Below are 18,088 nucleotides of genomic sequence, written 5' to 3'. Positions count from 1 at the left end.
TGATCTTTATGAATTACTTCGTTTAGCACTTTTTTAAATCTACTTGCCAAAATGCCAGCAAAAATTTTGTAATCCACATTCAGGAGCGGAATGGGACGGTAGTTCTTAAGTTGGGTCTTTTCAGCTTCCGATTTAGGTATCAATGTGATGAAAGCTTCTTTCCACGATTCCGGTGCCTTCTTCCCCTCCAAGATCTCATTACAAACCTCCAAAAGTGGTTGTGTCAGATAGTCTTTCAATGTCTTATAATATTTTGAGGTAAGTCCATCTGGCCCTGGAGACTTGCCAAGTTGCATATTCTGAATGGCACCTTCAATTTCTTGTTGTGTTATTTTGCAATTTAGGATTGACCTCTTTTCCTGAGTTAATTTTGGTAGTCCATTCTTCTTTAGAAATTGATCAATCTCTGTTTCTTTTTGTGGCCCTTGCGTATAGAGTTGTTTAAAGTATCTCTGGAAACACTTTCTAATCTCTTCGGGGTTTTGTATATTTCTCCCTTCATTTTCTAAATTTGTCACCGTGTTCAGTTTTTGTCTCTTCTTCAGCTGCCATGCTAGCAGCTTCCCACATTTATTTGCTGACTCAAATGTCTTTTGTTTCATTAATTTGATTTTCCACTCCACTTCTTGATTTACCAATTTGGTATATTGAGCTTGATGAAATTTAATTTCTCTCAAAATCTCCTGCGACTTTGGTTTCAGTCTCAACTTTTTTTCTCCTTCTCTTATTTTCTCCAAAATCTTATCTTTTCTCTCATTCTGTGCTTTTTTCTTAATGGAGTTCTGTTGTATCAAAAAACCCCTCATAACAGCTTTGCTTGCGTCCCAGATTACTCTTTTTTCCACTGTAGTGTTCAGATTTATTTCAAAATAGTCTCTTAATGTCTTTTGGGCCTTCTTAATAACTTCCTGATCTCTAAACAAGGTGTCATTCATTCTCCATCTGAAGGAGCCGGTTGGAGTTAGTCTCATTTCCATTTTCATAGCGTTATGGTCGGAGCAAGTTTTTGGGCAGATTTCCACTTTTCTAGTCTTCGGTGCCAGTCCTCGAGTTATCCATATTTGGTCGATTCTTGTCCAGGACAGATGAGCTTCAGAGAAGAATGTTCCTTCTCTTCCTAGGGGGTTCTTTGTCCTCCAAATGTCAATCAAGTCCAGATTGTCAGTTAGCTCAAAAAAAGTTTTAGGTAGTCTGCTGTCTTTTGTCAAGTTTTGGTTTTGTGATTTGTCCATGTTGGTAGATACCACCCCATTCATATCTCCCATCATGATGATGTTATTGTAATCCAAAAAATCCAGCAATGTCTCATGCAGCTTCTTATAAAATTCTGACTTCCCCTCATTTGGAGCATAAATTCCCAATATCAAAACCTTTTCGCCTTGTGCTTGTATCTCAATTGCCAAGATTCTTCCTTGCTCATCTTTAAATAAAAATTTTGGTGCTAGGCTCTCCTTTGCGTAAATCACCACTCCTCTTTTCTTGACTCTGTCCGATGATATAAACTCTTGGCCTCATCTCTTGTTGACGAACACTTTCCTGTGGAGCCTAGTCACATGCGTTTTCTGCAAGCAGATAATGTCCCGTTGCTCTTTCCTTCATATGTGAAATATTCTTCTCCTTTTTTCCGGGGAGTTACCACCGTTGATGTTCCAACTAAGAACCCAAAGATTGGAGACTGTTCATTGACAGCAGCAAGCGATCACTGAAATGTGTTCTGCTACACAACGGCAACCAGTTTGCCTCTATACCCCTGGCTCACTCGACTACACTGAAGGAGAACTATGAAGCAGTGGAGTATGTGCTGGAGAAAATTGGTTATGGTCAGCATAAGTGGTTTATTTGTGTTGACCTGAAGATGGTGAACTTTTTGTTGGGACAACAGTCTGGCTTCAACAAGTACCCATGTTTTCTGTGCATGTGGGATAGTAGGGACCGTGCTCAGCATTACACAAAGAAGGACTGGCCTGTGCGGGAGGAATTGGTGCCTTGCAAAGAAAGGAACGTCATCAACGACCCTCTGGTGGACAGAGACAGAATACTCTTCCCACCGCTGCACATCAAGCTCGGCTTAATCAAGCAGTTCACCAAAGGCTCTGGACAAGGATGGTGACTGCTTCACTTGTGCCAGGATTGACCATGGAGAAGTTGAAAGCTGGCATCTTTGACGGTCCTCAGATCCGTCAGCTCATCAGAGATCCAGAGTTCCGAAACTCAATGAACGAAATGGAACTGGAAGCGTGGAAGGCATTTGTTCTGGTAGTGAAGAACTTTCTAAGCAACAATAAGGTCAGAAACTATGCAGAACTTGTCAACAACATGCTGACTGCTTTCAGAAACCTGGGCTGCAACATGAGCGTCAAGATGCACTACCTATTTTCACATATGGACCAGTTTCCTGAGAACCTGGGTTCAATGAGTGACGAGCAGGGGGAGAGATTCCATCAGGACATGAAAGAGATGGAGACCAGGTATCAGGGTCGCTGGGACGCAGTCATGATGGCTGACTACTGTTGGACTCTGAAGAGAGACCTCCCTGCCGCTGAGCATTCCAGGAGTCCCAAGAAACGGAAGTTCAAGCCCTGAAGTTTGAAAAATGGTGAAGCAACATGCAATTTATGTGTACTTACCTTTATCAATGCCCACCATTCAGTTTACAGTAATCGATGTTTCTATCAGGTAATCAATAGATGTTGTTGGAAAAACATTATTTTCTCTTGAAAACATATTTAGGATGATATGTGTTGACAAAAATCAGCTGATAATGCCACAAAATGTAATCGATTTTGTCACAAGATCTGATTTTTTACAAATCAACAAAGCACAACAACCTGACCTGATGGAGAGAAACGGGTGCCATTTCCTGATTCAGCAGTGCAAAAAGACCCTAAATCAATTGTAGAAATCTAGACAACATTCAAAAGGTAAAAAATTGTTGCCCAGTGTATAATTTAACATCTTTTGGGGGCAATTCCAAACCTGTTATTCCAAGAAGAAAGGCCTCTGGTTTCTTTATAAATGTATATTTCAACATTTTTTTCAATTCATTATAAATCTTTTCCCAGAAGTCTTTCACCTTGGGGCAGGTCCACCACATATGATAGAAAGTACCTTCGTTTTCTTTACCTTTCCAGCAATGGTTATCACAGTTATGATAAATCTTTGATAATTTAACAGGGGTCAGATACCATCTATACATCATTTTCATTATGTTTTCCTTTAGTACAGTACATGCAGTGAACTTGACCCCTTTCTTCCACAATCTTTCCCAATCCTCAAACATTATGTTATGTCCTACATGTCTTGCCCAATCTATCACCACTGATTTAACTTGTTCATCCTTCGCATGCCACTCTAACAATGGGAAATGTAGTGTTTTCAAAGCCCCCCCCCAATGTTTCAGGGGGCATTCTCTGGGTGTTTGGTGCTGCTTTGGAGTGAATCAGATGACATTGGACCTTTGGAGAAATCGTGACCCTGTGGGTTAGGGCACTGACGCCTCATTTGGGGGGGCGCCATAAAACGTGGGGTTTTCACTGCCGTGGATCACAAAACAGCTGCTGTTTTGTGCAAAGCTGGTAGACTGAGAAACTAGTATTTTATTCTTATTTTTAAAAAGATAAACTAAAGGTGTGTGCTTACAGGTAAACAGATACCAGTGCGCATGCCCATTATGACCTCAGGCAAGAATCAAGAAAATACAGGTGGTCCCTCTTAACTGACATTCTGAACTGAACAGAACTGAAGGGAGGGGCTGGTTCTGGAGCAAAGCTGTTTAGATTGGGTTTGGGTGGATGCGAAGAGGATGCCTCCAACTTCTTGGGCTTTGCTTCTCAACTTATTCTGCCTTCTGGGACCCCCCAGCCCAAGACCAACCACCTCTTGGATAGGTGAGCATGCAGATATTTTGGAATGTGAGTGTGGGGCAGGATGACCGCGTATGAAAGCTCATTTGAGCACAAGTGCTGGCCCCCCTTTTCTCTCCCATGGAGGCCCTGAACTGGCCAGCTCCTGGTTCAGGGCCTCCAAGGGAGAGAAAAGGGAACCTCAGTTACTCTTTGCCTTCTGAGGAAAATGTCTCCCTCCCAGAGCCCCAAGACTTACGGCTGCTGCTCTAACAGCCTCAGGACATCCAAGGGATCATGAGCAAAGCACACAAGCCCTGCCCGCCAGATGTGAAGCACTGTACAGAGAGAATTTGGGTTTTTTAACTGGCTGAACAGAGTTTCAGCCCTTGGGGAATTTGATTTCTTAAACATACACCTTCCCCTTCCTTGTGTCCCTGGGGAGAAAAGCCAATCCTGCTTTCTTCCTTTGGTAATTTAATCAGAGGAAAGAACTCTTTCCATGGTCTAATAGATTTGCTGAATCATGAATTCTGTACATGCACAGAGGCTATACCTCTTGAAACCCCAAAGATGGGCAAGATGGGGCATTTCTCTCCACCTGGCTCCACCGGATATTGCTGATGGCCAATGAAAGCCCAAGTAGGGATCCTAGTGGGGGATGTTGCTGTGGTATAGTGGAGGAGCAGGGCCAGGAGGCTAACTTGGACACCTGAGAACACAAAAAAGCAGCAGCAAAACAACTAAATGTTTCCTTTTAAATGGGCCTCCCTGCTGAGTGTAAAGCATAGATCCTTATTTTTTAAGGGAAAAGGGAGAGAAGGCTTCTCCCAAAGTGTTAGAAGGCCACAAATAATGTAACAATAGAACAAAACAAAGGTGCCGTTTCATGTGATACAGAATCCTATGTGCAAATCTGTTAGATTGAGAAATTTGTACTAAATAAGAAAAAATAAATAAAGGTGTGTGCTTGCAGGTAAACAGATTGGAGATTTTCTGTAAGATCTTGTGAGATCTCATTGAAGTCTTGCAAGATGTCTAGGAGAGCAAAATATGTATTGAGATTTGGGAGAGATCTTGCATGCTCTTTCAGGGACCAAAGCCATCACTGCTGCAGCGCCAAAGGCAGGTGGCTAAGGGGTGGTGAGTGTCCCACGGGGCGAAATGGGATGTACCCCCCCCTCAAGCTCAGGATTCCAGAACTAACAACTGTCAGTTGGGAGGGACGGAAGGCAAGGACCCACAGCCCAGGTGGGGCTCGCTAGCTTGGGGAGGAGGTGTGTTATTCCTCAGCTGGAGTAGATGCAGGACAGTTGAGGCTTACATACCTCATCACTGCAAAAGCTATAACTGGAAAGCTGTCCTGGCCAGGCCTGTGTCCTTTGGCTCCAGTTGGGAGTGAAACGGATGACGTCTGATTTTTGGCGAAATATTTTTTTTTAAAAAAATTATGATTTTCAAGTTTATACATTTCAATAATTTTGCAGTCATTTTAACATTTCAAAACTTGACTTCCTTCCCCCTCTTTCTGCAGTTCTTTAAATTGATTCTTCATATCTTATGCATATCCAAATTACCTCAATTTCTTCATTTATGCATCTGCTTTAATAGATAATCTTATTAAACTGCAGGTTATTCCAATAATCCTGCCAATGTTCTTATCTGTTTACAGTTTGTAACTATTCATTCAACCATTTCCATTCTTTAATAAAAAGTTTGTTCTCTTGCTCCTAGAAATGGTCAGCATGTGACAGAGGCCACATCCTGGGAACGGTTTGACTGGCCACCTAAACCAGGTGAGAGCAGCCAAAGAGTCTCAAATGCTCAGGAACTTCCCCTGTGTGCCAAGACAGGCTCCAGAAGATTGAGCGGACAAGACCAAGCGTGGGCCCAGTGGTCAAGAAGGTGGTTTCTGCAATGCTGTGGAGGGAAGTGAGGGGCAGATGGGGCTCATCCACCTATAAAGATAGCCCATCGAGGAGAAGGAAAACTCTGATCCTAATTTGCCTTGTGGGATATCTTTGGGAGCTGAAAAGGCTAAGGAGTAAAGCCTACACAAATCTGGAGTGGAGTCCCTCAGGCGGGTGGATGGCGCCGTTTACAACCCCTTCTGACATCTCCTGCAGCCCAACTGGTGCCTAACTCTGCTTTCCTTGGAGACACTTCTGCAAGGCCAAGAGAGGGAGTCTTGTCATCTGGGAAGCCCAGGACCTCCAGACACACTGCCCAGTCTTGCTCCCTGGAGAGGTCACTTTGGGACTGCTGACACCGTTGCTTGACTTTTGACCTCACCCCTGGAGGCGCACTCCATTGCTTCTCAAGACAGACAAATGCCAACATTAAAAAACTATTTGAAAGAATTTTATTTCATTCACAAAAGACAATCTGGCATGTGATTAGGACAGTGGTTTTCAGACAACGGGTGACACGTTTATTGATCCAGTTTGGAAGTCTGTCTTGTCTTCGCACATGCGCAGTTCCATCTAGGAGCAACAACAAGGGAAGGAGCCAAACTGTCGACTCCTGCAGCGAGACTCAGGATTTCCACTCATGCTCACAAACGTAGGAAAAAGCACCACCTAGGATAAAAGGATGATCACAGAATAGCATGTTTGTAAAGGAACTTGATTAGAATAATGATGATGATGATGATGATTTTTATTTTATTTTTCTATTTGGGTTTGTGGGGAAGGGGGGGACTGGGTCTTGGTGGGGAGGGAGATCTGTCCTGGAGTTGCTGGCCTCACTGCTGTCGCTGCCCGGAAGAGAGAAGAAGAGAAAATATTTTTAATCTTTCCATTTATTATTATGTTGACAACCCATCTTTCCTTCAAGGATCTCCAGGTGGCTTACGCTATTCTCCCTTTCTTTAATTACATTTACTTCCTCATTCCATTTCTCTTCCAATATCTCTTCCTCCTCCTCCTCGCAGACCAGGGGGTGGATTTTAGGGGCACGACAGCAGGAGGCCAGCAGCTCGCACAGCCTGCCACACTGGCCATTCTCTCTTTCAACAGCCTTGGAGAACAACTGAGTAGGCATCTAGAGCGTCAACTGAACAGGCATGTGGATCAGCTAGTCACTGGGCACAGTCTATTCTTTTGGAGGGGGCTTTCCCCAGTTTCCATTTATAAGAAGTTTGAAAGGTTGCCTCTTTATAAAGTGTGGTCTCCTTGTGACGAGAGACCACACTGAAATATATAAAGGTAAAGGGACCCCTGACCATTAGGTCCAGTCGTGGCCGACTCTGGGGTTGCAGCGCTTTATTGGCGGACCGGTCATGAACAGCTTCCGGGTCATGTGGCCAGCATGACTAAGCTGCTTCTGAACCAGAGCAGCGCACGGAAACGCCCTTTACCTTCCCGCCAGAGCATTACCTTTTTATGTACTTGCCCTTTGACGTGCTTTCGAACTGCTAGGTTGGCAGGAGCAGGGACCGAGCAACGGGAGTTCACTCCGTCGTGGGGATTCGAACCGCCGACCTTCTGATAGGCAAGTCCCAGGCTCTGTGGTTTAACCCACAGCGCCACCCGCACCCCTATTATTTATTTACTTAGATACTTGGATTTTGGGCGAAGGGAGAACTGAGTCTTGGAGCCGGGTAGAGCTGTACTGGAGCTGCTGGCCTCACTGCTATCACTGCCTGAAGAGAAATGAAGAGAAAAGATTCTTAATTTTTTCATTAATTATTACATTGATGACCCATCTTTCCTGCAAGGATCTCCAGGTGGCTTGCGTTATTCTCCCTTCCTCCCTTCCTCATCCCATCCCTGAACTCTTCTTGAATGAGGGAGCTGCCTCCCCCCACCCTCAGTGATCCAGATTCTCTCTGGCCTCCCTGTTCCTCCTGAACAAAGATCAACACTCACCATTGGTAGTAGCATCTGTGGTATCCATCCTCTGGTCCCTTGGCCTTACGTAGATCGTTCTCACCTTTACCCTTCTTTCCTTTCCATCCTTCATTACACTCACTGTGTCCTCCTCCTCACAGACCAGGGGATGGATTTTTGTGGCACGACAGCAGGAGACCAGCAGCTCACCCAGCCTTCTCAGACTGCAGAATCTAGGGAAGAAGAGGGGAAATAGTCAGGAAATGGGTTCTAGATGCTTCCTTGATCCTCTTTATCTGGCAGATAAACCTACTTTCCGAAACCTCTCATGGCGATTGCAGCAAGCAGCTGAAACCAGAGAGGAGGGCATCTTGTCAAGAGACCCTCCAGAACTGGGAGATCCCTTTCTTGTGGTGATGCCCGCAAGGGAGAAGGCAAGCCATTTCCCTCAAAGGATCTAAGAGGGTCCTGAGGTCAATCTTTAAAAATTAATCTAACCATGATATGGTTCCTTATATATCTGAATCTTGAGGGATAGCAAATGAAGCAAAATGCAGGAAGAATAAGAGATCCTACGTATACACGAGATGAATAAATTGTCATTTTTCAGAAAACACAATTCACACCAACAACCTATTTTATTTGAACTATCCTCAAATAGTTGCTCTTCCCAAAGTTGTCAGCCAAGTCAGTCAGCCGGAGAACGTGTCACAATGGAGGACATGACACCGTCACTTTAGCTACCTGGCTTTACAAGGGACATGGCTCCCTTTAATGTTCATTTTTAAAAATATATATTTTAGTGGGTTAAGCAGTTTTGCTTTGTTTATTTTAAAAAGTTCGATACCTCTTCCTTTTCATGTAGCACAGTGATTTGGGCATTCTACTTACGCTTTAGATGAAGAAAGTCAATTCGTTGCGCTAAAAAACATGTTTGCTTCCTCAAAATCTTCCTCCTCTCGTCTGAACTATCCTCAAATAGTTTCTCATCCCAAAGTCCTCATCCCATCCCTGAATTCTTCTTGAATGAGGGAGCTGCCTCCCCGCTCCCCAGCGAGCGGGATTTTCTCTGGCCTCCCTGTTCCTGATGAACAAAGATCAACACTCACCATCTAAATTGGTATCAGTGGCATCCATCCCCTGGTCGCTTGGTCTTACATAAATTATTTTCACCTTCACTAAAGATTCCTTCTGATCTTCATAACCATCACTTCATCCTCCCATTTCTCTTCCAATATCTCTTCCTCCTCCTCCTCACAGACCAGGGGATGGATCTTTGGCACGTGACAGCAGGAGACCAGCAGCTCACGCAGCCAATCTTTATAAACTAATCTAACCATGACATGGTTCCCTATGTTTCTGAATCTTGAGGGATAGTAAAAGAAACAGAATGCAGAAGGAATTAGGAATCCTACTTATACTTTAGATGAAGAAAGTCTCTTCATTACACCAGAAAACGTATTTCCTTTCTCACAAACCACCTCCTCCTTCTCCTAGACCACGCTACGCCATCTTTGCCATCTTTATAGGTTAGTGTTTAATATAAGTTCAATATTAAAAGTGTTGCCTTCTCTTTTACCTTTGTTTTCCAGTAACTTCCACTCTTTTACCCCAAACAGCGCTGACAATCCAAGTCTTTTAACTCAGTCTCTTTCGCTGGGCTCACGCCACTTCAAAGTAAAAAACAAGTTAAGTCCTTGAATTCCGCTTCTTTTAATGGGCTAGTACTGCAGCTGCAGAGTGAAATTTGAATCTGTCTTCCTTTTCTTACTGGTACTTGTTAGAGAAATCTTTGCTTATGGTTACGTATAATGAGAAAGATTTCCAATATGTTTAAGATAAAATCTCCCGTTCTTTACTCTTTATGTGCTAGTCTTTTGGGTCTGTTTCTGAGCAGTTCAGTTTGTATAAATAAGTCTCACAGACCCTCTTCTCCTCAAGCTCTCCTTGTTAGCTGCCGTTCTTACCCTTTGGGACTTGGAGGCTTGCTGCTGAGGATTGCTCGTGTCCTTGCGTCTAGGTACTCTCTGTCGACTCACCTCCTGGTTAGGACGTGGGCTTCGAAGGGTTCCTTTTTTGACGCTGCCGGACAATGTCAGCCCTGGGCCACGCCCAGAGCCTTTTTGGGGGTCGTGTAGCCTCCGCGTTGCCCTCCAAAGTTCCCTCTAACAGCTGCTAGGCACGGAGAACCCGCGAAGCACATCCACAACGGAGGACGGAAAAACCGGAAGCCCTTACATACCAGGTTTGGAAGGGGGATTTGGTCTGCAATCGGCTTTTTCCGTAGGGACACGGGTGGCCACAGAGCCTAGGGCTTGCTGATCAGAAGGTCGGCAGTTCGAATCCCCATGACGGGGTGAGCTCCTGCTGCTCGGTCCCAGCACCTGCCAACCTAGAAGTTCGAAAGCACAAAGTGGAAGTAGATAAATACCGTATTTTTCACTCTATAGGAAGCAATTTCCCCCCTCCAAAAATTAAGGGGAAATGATCAAAGAGGCAGAAATAGGAGATGATTGGATCCCTTTAAGAGCTCAAAGCATGGGTACCCCCAACAAAAATTTAAAATTCGGTTTTGTAATTTGGAACTAATGTGATTTGATTGGTTTGCTAATAAAAAATATATTATAAAAAAAACAAAAATTAAGGGAAAATTTGTGTGCGCCCTATGGAGTGAATGCAGGCTGCGCAGCTAAGCCCAAAGCCAGAGCAGGCAGAAGGAGCGCTGCGCAGCGCTCCGTCTCGCTGTTCTAGCTTGGGGTTAGCTGCGCAAAGCCTCCGCAGGGCAGCAGGGTGAAGGCCCCCTGCTGCCCTGCGAAGGCTTCAAAGGCCGTCCCCGAAGCCAGTACAGTGAGGCGGAGCACTACGCAGCGCTCCGTCTCACTGTTCTAGCTTGGGGATGGCTGCGCAAAGCCTCTGCAGGACAGCGGGGTGCCTTCACCCCGCTGCTCTGCAGAGGCTTCAAAGGCTGCACCCGTTGGCTTCAGGCAGCTATCCGCAAGCTTTCGGAGCGCAGCAGGAGTTCCCGCTGTACTTCGAAGGCTTGCGGATAGCCACCTGAAGTCACCTAGCAGTTCAAAAGTGGAAGTAGATAAATACCGTATTTTTCACTCTATAGGACGCACTTTTCCCCCTCCAAAAATTAAGGGGAAATGATCAAAGCAGCAGAAATAAGAGATGATTGGATCCCTTTAAGAGCTCGAAGCATGGGTACCCCCAACCAAAATTTAAAATTCGGTTTTGTAATTTGGAACTATTTTGATTTGATTGGTTTGCTAATAAAAAATATATTATAAAAAAAACAAAAATTAAGGGAAAAATTGTTTTGCGCCCTATGGAGTGAATGCAGGCTGCGCAGCTAAGCCCAAAGCCAGAGCAGGCAGAAGGAGCGCTGCACAGCGCTCCGTCTCGCTGTTCTAGCTTGGGGTTAGCTGCGCAAAGCCTCCGCAGGGCAGCCGGGTGAAGGCCCCCTGCTGCCCTGCGAAGGCTTCAAAGGCCGTCCCCGAAGCCAGAACAGTGAGGCGGAGCTCACTGCACGGTGCTCCGTCTCACTGTTCTAGCTTGGGGATGGCTGCACAAAGCCTCCGCAGGGCAGCAGGGTGGAGAGCGATGCTCCGTCTCACTGCGCGGTGCTCCGTCTCACTGTTCTAGCTTGGGGATGGCTGCACAAAGCCTCCGCAGGGCAGCGGGGTGGAGAGCCTGGAGAGCGAGAGAGGTCGGTGCACAGTTTTCCCTCTCTGCGCAGCGCCCCTTCAGTGAAGCGGGAGGAGAAATCGAAGGGGCTCCGTTTCTCCTGCCGCTTCGCTGAAGGGACACTGAGCAGAGAGGGAGAGAATTCCCCCCCCCCGTTCTCCCCCTCCTATGATCCGGTGCGTCTTATGGTCCGGTGCGTCCTATAGAGCGAAAAATACGGTAGGTGCCGTTCTGTCGGGAAGGTAAACAGCCTTTCCGTGCACTGCTCTGCTTTTGCCAGAAGCGGCTTCGTCATCCTGGCCACATGACCCGGAAGCTGTACGCCGGCTCCCTCAGCCTATAGAGCGAGATGAGCGCGCAACCCTAGAGTCGTCCGTGACTGGACCTAACGGTCAGGGGTCCCTGTACCTTTACCTAGGCTTTTTCCAGATCTGCCTTACTGCCCTATGTTTCTAAATCTTGAGGGAGAGCAAAAGAAGCAGAACGCAGAAAGAATTAGACATCCTACTTACACTCAAGAAGAAGAAATCTTTATTTTGCCGGAAAACATCATTACTTCTCACAAACCACCTCCTTTCTCCTGAACTATCCTCAAGTAGTTGCTCTTCCCAAAGTCCTCAGCCAAGTCACTCAGCAGGGGGACGTGTCACAATGGAGGCCCTGACCCTGTTGCTTTAGCTACCTTGCTTAACAATGTGAATTGTTCCCCTTAACATTAATTTTTCAAATATATCATCCAGTGGGTTTTTATTTTATTTATTTAGGAAGGATCTAGAGCTGGCTTCATCCAGCACGGTGCATTTCTGGACAGGACAGGAAACACCTTGCAAACACACACTTTTCAACATGGCGGTGTCACCAAGGAAAAACACTCCTGGCCGAGACTATGGCTGCTGTTTCTCAATTCATAGTAAAAAATGACCCTTCTCAACATCCTGTAATAATCTGTCCAGTATTAGGATGGACAGGAGCAGGACTTCACCCTTAGACCCCCTCATCACCCTGTTTCTTTCTGTTTCTGCCCAGTGTCTTCTGCCAATCAACAGCTTTCCTTAGCTTGCAAGGAAGTGAAATGTTATGAGTTACTTGGTGCCAGACTCCCCTTTGCCATGAGTTTCTGGGTGCCAGGCACTGAACCCCTGGACACTGAACATCGGGGGAATTTATCTAAGCTGTACCCCAAGCACTACATTTGATTGTTGGTTATTAAAAACTGATTGAAACCATTTTATTTCATTCACAAAAGAAATTTTGACATGTGATTATGATAACAGTTTATATAATAAAGGTGACACGTTTATTGATCCTTTTTGTAAGTTATTATTTGTCTACTTTAATGTATTTTTTATATATATATTAATCAGTAAGGGGGTGGGGTGGGAAGCAGTTTTGCATATGAAACTGGTGGATGGCTGTCATTAATCCAGATCAATTTCATAGAATCATAGAAACTTATAGCTGGAAGGGACACCAAGGGTCATCTAGTCCAACCCCCTGTGATGCAGCAATCTCAGCAAAAGCATCCATGGCAGACGGCCATCCAACCTCTGCTTAGTAACCTCCAAGGAAGGAGAGTCCACCACCTCTCGTGGGAATCTGTTCCAATGCCAAACAGCCCTTACTGTCAGAAAGTTTTTATGAATGTTTAGTTGGAATCTCCTTTCTTATAACTTGAATCCATGGGTTCGAGTCCTACCATCTAGAGCAGGAGAAAAGAAGCTTGTTCCCTCTTCCATGTGACAGCCCTTAAGATATTTGAAGATGGCTGTCAGATCTCCTCTCAGTTTCCTCTTTTCCAGGCCAAACCTCCCCAGCTCCTTCCAGTGTTTCTCTTCAATCTTAGTTTCCAGACCCTTGGTTGTCTTGGTTGCCCTCCTCTGCACACATTCCAGCTTGTCAACATCCTTCTTGTATGATGATGCCCAGAACTGGACACAGGACTCCAGGTGTGGCCTGACCAAGGTAGGAGAGAGTAGGACTTGGACTTCCTTTCATCGGGACCCTGGACTTCCATAGATGCAATCTAGAACAGCGTTACCATTTTCTGCTGCTGCACATTCCTTGTGGCTGAGGCTCAGGGTAACGCCCCCGGGACCTTTCAGTTCATGGTGTCCATGGAGGCGCAGGTCAATTCTGTGTCCAGGGCAGCTGTTGAGCAGCTTCATCTAGTACGCAGGCTGAGACCCTATCTGCCTGCGGATTGCCTCGCCAGAGTGGTGCATGCTCTGGTTATCTCCCGCTTGGACTACTGCAATGCGCTCTACGTGGGGCTACCTTTGAAGGTGACCCGGAAACTACAACTAATCCAGAATGCGGCAGCTAGACTGGTGACTGGGAGTGGCCCCCGAGACCTACATTGGCTCCCAGTATGTTTCCGGGCACAATTCAAAGTGTTGGTGCTGACCTTTAAAGCCCTAAACGGCCTCAAAGGCCAGTATACCTGAAGGAGCGCCTCCACCCCCATCATTCTGCCTGGACACTGAGGTCCAGCGCTGAGGGCCTTTTGGCGGTTCCCTCCCTACGAGAAGCCAAGTTACAGGGTAGTGGTGCCTGCCCTGTGGAACCCCCTCCCACCAGATGTCAAAGAGATCAACAGCTACCTGACATTTAGAAGACATCTGAAGGCAGCCCTGTTCTGGGAAGCTTTGAATGTTTGACAGACTTTTTTATTTTAATATTTTGTTGGAAGCCGCCCAGAGTGGCTGGGTATAAATAATAAATTATTATTATTATATTATGATGATGACTGTGAGGTGTTACAAGTCATTAACTTCAAGCCACACTGCCATGCCTTTGAAGACACAAACCATCCCAGCTTTTCAGAGCTGGCTATCATGGCTTCCTTAATCTTTGTGTATTGCTCTACCATGTGGCTGAATCATATAAAGCACTGACTTTTACATATCTCTTGACCTCTAATTGCAAGAAGATCTCGTTAACTTGGATTATAATCTTTATAAATTGGAGTTGTGGAGCAGGTCCTCGAGGGGGGGGGGCTCCCACCATTCCTCCTCAGTCCAGCCCCTGACAACCATGTGGGTTACGGCGTCGAGGGCTCATTTTGTTTTTGCTGCTGCTGCTACAGGTGCCAGTAAGTCTCGCATTTTCAACCTCTTCCTCCTCCTTTGCACTAGCTAAATGATTCCTTGCTGGACTCCCATCGCTGAGGCCAAATGTACCTTTACCGAGCAAAATATCCTTTCGAATTATACACCCAGCACATGGAACCTGACAAAGGGGCAATACAAGTGGACTCTCTGTGCCCTTACCACAGTAAAAAGACTGATACTGGTGAGCTGGAAAAATAAAAATGTGTCTCCCTTCTATGATTGGATTGAAGACTTCTACAAACTCACCACATATGAACAACCTGCAGATAAACGCAGACTTGCCATGGACAAATTCAATGATACAGTGTTACCTCGGGTTAACATACACTTCAGGTTACAGACTCTGCTGGTAGCCTTTTTAGCCTCGGGTGAGAAGAGCTTTGCGCCCGGGACGGGGAAATGGGAGTCAACAGACACTCAAGGAATAGTTTCAGAGAAAAGCTTTATTCTGCCATCCAGGGTGGCAGAAGGAGCAACTGTGATAGATTCACAAAAGAAGCATGAGTTCACAGCCATTTGCGCAGAGCATATATTCCCCTCCCAGTTCCCTCCCCTTTCTCCTCCTCCTCAAGAGCCCTGCCCCATTGTGATGAAATTCCAGTGCCTGTCTTCGGAGAACTTCCTGACATTAGTGACAAAGATGCCTCCAGTGCTGAAGGACACGAAGAAGAAGTGGTTCTTGAAGATGATGCTCCACATCCATTTTCCCAAAAGGAGTTGAATGATCTAGTTCGCGACCTCAGCTTGTCAAAGGACTCTGCCGAACTGTTGGCATCCAGATTGTTTTTTTTAAAAAAATATTTTTATTGAATTTTTAAGAGAAGAAGATAGCAAAACATATATCAGACACAAAACACATAGCTATCAACAATATATAAAGAAGAAAAGAAAAAACTCACAGTTTTCCATACATATTTTCCATAACCAACTAGACTTCCTCACATTTCCCTTTCCTGCGTTCTCCATAGAAAAGTTATGTTTAGCAAATTATTACCTTCTTTCCAATTTTATGTTCTAATTCTAATGTATTATGCCTCTAGTAAGTATTTCCATCAAATATTTAAGTGCTTAGTTTTGGCATAACTTTACTTCAAATCTCATCTTTGTATTTCAACTTATTCTCATCCATATCTCATTTAAACTTCTGATGCCATAGTCTTTCCTTTCATGCACCTTCTTAACATTCATGCAATTTATATAATTTTTGTAAATAGTCTTTAAACTTCTTCCAGTCCTCTTCCACCTCCTCTTTTCCCAGGTCTCGAATTCTGCCAGTCATCTCAGCCAGCTCCATGTAGTCTATCAGTTGCGTTTGCCATTCTTCCAGTGTGGGTAAATCTTGTAACTTCCAGTATTTTGCAATGAGTATTCTTGCTGCTGTTGTTGCATACATTAAAAAAACTCTGTCTTTTTTTAACACCTTCTGGTCGACAATACCCAAAAGGAAGGCCTCTGGCTTCTTAGGGAAGGTATACTTAAATACCTTTTTTAACTCATTGTAAATCACTTCCCAGAAGGCCTTCACTTTCGGGCAGGTCCACCACAGGTGAAAAAACGTTCCTTCAGTCTCCTTACATTTCCAACATTTGTTATCATGCAGGTGATATATTTTTGCAAGCTTGACTGGGGTCATGTACCACCTGTATATCATTTTCATAATATTTTCTTTCAAAGCATTACATGCCGTAAACTTCACACCGGTGGTCCATAACCTTTCCCAGTCAGCAAACATGATGTTATATCCAATATCCTGTGCCCATTTTATCATAGCTGATTTAACTGTTTCATCTTGTGTGTTCCATTTCAACAGCAGATTATACATTCTTGAAATTACCTTGGTCTTAGGTTCTAACAATTCTGTTTCTAATTTCGATTTTTCCACCTGGAATCCTATCTTTTTATCCATATTGAAAACCTCCTTAACCTGGGCATAATGTAACCAATCTCGCACTTTACCCTCCAGTTTCTCCAAGCTCCGCAACCTCCAGGTTTCTCCGACCTTTTCAATTATTTCCCAATATTTCGGCCATTCAGCCTCCATATTGAGTCTTTTCTGAGCCTTAGCCTCCATAGGTGACAACCACCTTGGAGTCTTGTTTTCTAACAAATCCTTGTATTTTGACCAGACATTAAATATTGCTTTCCTGACAATATGGTTCTTGAAAGTTTTATGAATCTTTACCTTGTCGTACCACAAATAAGCATGCCAACCAAAAGCATTATTAACCCCCTCCAGATCCAGGACATCAGTGTTCTCAAGGAGTAACCAATCTTTCATCCAGCAGAAAGCTGCAGCTTCATAATACAACCTTAAATCCGGCAGGGCAAACCCCCCTCTTTCCTTTGCATCGGTCAAAATTTTAAATTTTATTCTGGGCTTTTTGCCCTGCCAGATAAACTTAGAAATATCTTTCTGCCACTTTCCAAAACATTCCACTCTGTCCACGATCTGTAGGGCCTGAAACAAGAACAACATTTTTGGCAACACATTCATCTTTATAGCGGCTATTCGGCCCAACAAGGAAAGTTTCAATCTTGTCCAAATTTCTAAGTCTTTTTTAATTTCTGACCAACATTTTTCGCAGACAAGTTGACCCCTAGGTATTTCACTTTTTTAACCACATTTAAATCAGTCTCCTTCTGAAACCTCTCTGTTTCCATGGATGTCAAATTTTTTTCCAACACCTTAGTTTTCTGCTTGTTTAATTTAAATCCCGCCAACCGACCAAATTCATGAATCAATTCTAAAGCTCTTTTCGTACTAGATTCTGGCTCCTGTAATGTTAAAACCAAGTCATCTGCAAACGCCTTTAATTTGTACTGTTTGGCTCCGACCTGTATCCCTTCCACCAACCGGTCCCCTCTAATCATGTTCAAAAGAACCTCCAGAACCGAGATAAATAACAGAGGGGAGATAGGGCAACCTTGTCGTGTTCCTTTTTCAATCATAAACTCTTCTGTCACCACATTGTTAACTATCAGTTTAGCTTTTTGCTCTGAATAAATTGCCTCTATTCCATTTTCGAACCCCCGTCCCACTCCCATCCCTTCCAAATTTTTCTTCATAAACTTCCATGAAATATTATCAAATGCTTTCTCCGCATCTATAAAAATTAACACTGCTTTAGTATTGATATTCGTCTGTAAAAGTTCCAAAATGTCAATAATGTTCCTCGTGTTATCAAACAAATGTCTACCTGGGAGAAAGCCTGCCTGATCTTTATGAATTACTTCGTTTAGCACTTTTTTAAATCTACTTGCCAAAATGCCAGCAAAAATTTTGTAATCCACATTCAGGAGCGAAATGGGACGGTAGTTCTTAAGTTGGGTCTTTTCAGCTTCCGATTTAGGTATCAATGTGATGAAAGCTTCTTTCCACGATTCCGGTGCCTTCTTCCCCTCCAAGATCTCATTACAAACCTCCAAAAGTGGTTGTGTCAGATAGTCTTTCAATGTCTTATAATATTTTGAGGTAAGTCCATCTGGCCCTGGAGACTTGCCAAGTTGCATATTCTGAATGGCACCTTCAATTTCTTGTTGTGTTATTTTGCAATTTAGGATTGACCTCTTTTCCTGAGTTAATTTTGGTAGTCCATTCTTCTTTAGAAATTGATCA

General features: G+C 44.3%; 2 long non-coding RNA genes across 2 annotated transcripts in view; both read left to right on the top strand.

The window, feature by feature from the left end:
* Positions 1-18,088, top strand: part of LOC309535743 — an 87,409-nt gene that overhangs the window by 49,796 nt on the left and 19,525 nt on the right. The gene's annotated exons all lie outside the window — the stretch shown is intronic.
* Positions 3,750-6,494, top strand: LOC309534727. The gene is made up of 2 exons (XR_014220841.1): positions 3,750-3,887; positions 5,577-6,494. It is a non-coding gene; the product is annotated as an uncharacterized lncRNA (long non-coding RNA).

This window comes from Podarcis vaucheri (genome assembly GCF_965113315.1).
Source record: "Podarcis vaucheri genome assembly, chromosome: 6".
NCBI classification, from domain to species: Eukaryota; Metazoa; Chordata; class Lepidosauria; order Squamata; family Lacertidae; genus Podarcis; species Podarcis vaucheri.
Note: the sequence above shows the minus strand (reverse complement) of the source record. Positions and strands in the feature narration are given on the sequence as shown.